At 34.3% G+C, this 3682-nt stretch overlaps 1 non-coding gene across 1 annotated transcript; it reads left to right on the top strand.

The window, feature by feature from the left end:
* Positions 1-209: 209 nt before the first annotated feature.
* Positions 210-312, top strand: LOC127745879 (small nucleolar RNA R71). The gene has a single exon (XR_008007503.1). It is a non-coding gene; the product is annotated as a small nucleolar RNA R71 (small nucleolar RNA).
* The last annotated feature ends 3370 nt before the right edge of the window (positions 313-3682 follow it).

Below are 3682 nucleotides of genomic sequence, written 5' to 3'. Positions count from 1 at the left end.
CTCTTTTCTTCTGAGTTACCTTATTGTTCACAGAATTTCTCTCAGAAGTGTACATGACTTAGTTGTTTGCAACCATTTCAATGAGTTATTGTGCTTTTTCGGGCATTTTCTTTAAGTGGAGTGATCCACCAACAAAATGGTCCAAGGACATCTTAGACATCTCAGATAGACCATCATAGAAGATACCTAGGATAGTCCATTCTGAGAGCATGTCAGGAGGACATCTCCTAATCAGTTGCTTGTACCTTTCCCAAGCTTCATAGAGGGATTCACCTTCTTTTTTCTAAAGGTTTGAACTTTCACCCTGAGCTTGCTTATCTTTTGAGGTGGAAAGAACTTGGCCAAGAAAGTATTGACTAGCTTTTCCCAAGAGTCTAGGCTCTCCTTAGGTTGGGAATCCAACCATATCCTAGCTTTATCTCTAACAGCAAAAGGAAAAAGCATAAGCCTGTAGACCTTAAGATCCACTCCATTGGTCTTGACAGTGTCACAAATTTGCAAGGATTCAGATAGGAACTGATGTGGATCTTCCAATGGAAGTCCATGGAACTTGCAATTCTACTGCATTAGATAGACTAACTGAGACTTTAGCTCAAATTTATTTGCTCTAATGGCAGGTATGGAGATACTTCATCAAAAGAAGTTAGAAGTGGGTGCAGTGAAGTCACCAAAAACCTTCCCTGCATCTCCTTCATTATTCTGTTTGGCTGCCATATCTATGTTTTCAACTTCTTCTTCGAATAGCTTTGTGTGGTTTCCTCCGAAGTGTTGTGCTTTAGCTTCTTGCAAATGCTTTCTTAGGGTCCTCTCAAGTTCAAGATCAGGATCAAAGAGAGGTTTTTTATCTCTGTTTCTGCTCATAAACAAGAAAAAGAAAGACAAGACAGAAGAAGAATAGGAGCTAGAATAGGAGCTTCTATGTTAGAGTATAGAGAACTCCCTGTGAGATATGAAGAAGAAAGAAGGATGAGGGTAGAGAGATGAGGGAAAGAATTCGAATGTGAGGGGGAAGAATTTGAAATTAAGAAACAAAAAGGAAAACTAGAATTAAAATATTTTTGTTTTTTATTTTATTTATTAATTAAATTCGAAAAACAAGAAGGAAATTAAAAGCTAATTAACTAAAAAAATTTAAAAATTGAAAGATGATTTTCGAAAAAGAAGAGAGAGAAAGAAGTAAAAATTTTCGAAAATAGAAGAGAGGAATTAGTTAGGAAGTTTTGAAAAAGATAGAAGAGAAAACAAGTAACTAATTAAGAAAGATTTGAAAATAAGATAAGATAGAAGAATAGAAAAGATTTGATTTTAAAAGATTTTGAAATTTAAAATTGAAAAGGAAAAGTCAACAAGATAAGATAAGAATTGAAAAGATTTGAAAAAGAATTGATTTTGAAATTGAAATTGAAACAAGATAAGATGAAGATTTGAAAAAGATTTGAAAAAGATAAGATTTGAGATTTGACCTTTTGAAAAAGATTTGATTTTGAAATTTGAAATTAAGATAAGATAATGATTTGAAAAAGTTTTGAATTCTAAAATTTAAAACGAAAGATAACATAGGAAAGAATTGAATTAAAAGAAAATATTTGAAAAGATTTAAGAAGATAGGATTTAAAATTTAAAATTTGACTTCACTAACAAGAAAACACCAAACTTAAAATTTTTAAATCAAGATAAGATAAGATAAGATAGTTAAGATTTTTGAAAATTTAAATAAAGATAGAAAAGATATTTTTTTATTTTTTGAATTTATGAAGAAAGAGAAAAACAACCAAAAGACACCAAACTTAAAATTTTTAGATCAAAAGACACTAATTTTCGAAAATTAAGAAAACAAATACCAAAACACACCAAACTTAAAAATTTTAAGATCAAAACAAGAAGAAAAACAAGAAGAACTTGAATACCAAGAAGAACACTAAAGAACAAATTCAAAAATTCAAAGGAAACAAAGAACACACAAAGGACACAAAACTTAAGAATCAACACTAGACTCAAACAAAAGACACTATTTTTGAAAATTTTTTGAAAAGAAAACAAGAAAGTTCAAAACTTCAACAAGAACACAAACAAAAAGAATCAAACAAAAGATACAGATTAATAAAGAAAAGCAAAGATTTTTGGAAAGTTTGTTATTTTTTTGAAAAAGAAAATAAAAGACTCAAACAAAATAGTGAAAAGTACGTAATCTAAGCAAAAAGATAATCCAGTAGTTTGTCAAATCCGAACAATCCCTGGCAACGGTGCCAAAAATATGGTGCACAAAACTGACTCCGCACGTTTTGCACAGATAGACCGACAAGTATACCGGATCGTCCAAGTAATACCTCAGGTGAGTGAGGGTCGATCCCACCAGGATTGTTGGTTTGAGCAAGCAATGGTTACCTTGCAGATCTTAGTTAGGCGGATAGAAAATATAGTTGTCACGAGAAAACGCATAAAACAGATAAATAAATAAAACGTTACTAGCTAGGTGTGAAATCAATGGTATGAGGACGGTTGAGGCTTCGGAGATGCTTTGTCTTTTCGGATTAACTTTTCTTGCTGTCTACTTCAATAACCTTTTGATTCCTTCAATGGCAGCCGTAAGTGATTAACTCATGTTCTCTCATCAAGTTAACTTCCTCCACTGCAGCAATGAACCATGTTGCAAGTGACTCATGTCCTCTCATCAAGCCACCTCTAGGTTTCTTACTGTAGCAGAAGATGAAGCTCTAAGTAATCCACTCCCCTTCATGATCCTACTCAAGGTGCCACAGACAAGGCAGATCAGGGAACGCTGCTTCTCAGACTCTAGCCTTAGCGCCATAGAGACCTCACTTACGAATGGTCAAGGGGATTTCATGTAACGTATCCCCAGGTACTCTATTGGAATCTGAAATGCAATCTCTAGCTTTGGTTCAACGCTATCCGAGTCAAGACTTGCATGGAACCCATGTAGAATAAGGGTGATTATCACAGGTCTCCCTCAATTCATAAGATGAAGAACGAGGTTGCATAAGAAAATAGAATCAAACATATTGAAATAGAATAGTAATATTATTAATCCATGAAACTCAGCAGAGCTTCTAACCTTAACCTTAGGAAGTTAGTAACTCATATTGTACAATAAACAATGTAATTTGAATGGGGGAAGAAGATCAAAAGTAAAAGTTCTTAAACAAGGGTGATCTCCTCTTATATATATGGTGGACGAAATTGTGATCACTATTCTTTAAGTTGTATGAAATTATTATTGTGACACCAGTTGAATTCACAACTCCATTCAACTAACCAGCAAGTGTACTGGGTCGTCCAAGTAATAAACCTTACGTGAGTAAGGGTCGATCCCACAGAGATTGTTGGTATGAAGCAAGCTATGGTCACCTTGTAAATCTCAGTTAGGCAGATTAAATCTGTTTTATGGGTTTTCGAAAATAAAGATAAGAAAATAGAAATAATAAAAGGGATAGAGTACTCATGCAGATTCATTGGTGGGAATTTCAGATAAGCGAATGGAGATACTGTATGGCTCAAGGACGCCTGCTCTCCCACTGCTTCAACTCAATCCTTCTTACTCCTTTCCATGGCAAGCTGTATGTAGGGCATCACCGTTGTCAAAGGCTACATCACATCCTCTCAGTGAAAACGTTCCTATGCTCTGTCACAGCACGGCTAATCATCTGTCGGTTCTCAATCAGGT

This window comes from Arachis duranensis, chromosome 3 (assembly GCF_000817695.3).
Source record: "Arachis duranensis cultivar V14167 chromosome 3, aradu.V14167.gnm2.J7QH, whole genome shotgun sequence".
Taxonomy (NCBI): Eukaryota; Viridiplantae; Streptophyta; class Magnoliopsida; order Fabales; family Fabaceae; genus Arachis; species Arachis duranensis.
The sequence above is the reverse complement of the archived record's forward strand: the minus strand, read 5'-3'. Positions and strand labels throughout refer to the sequence as shown.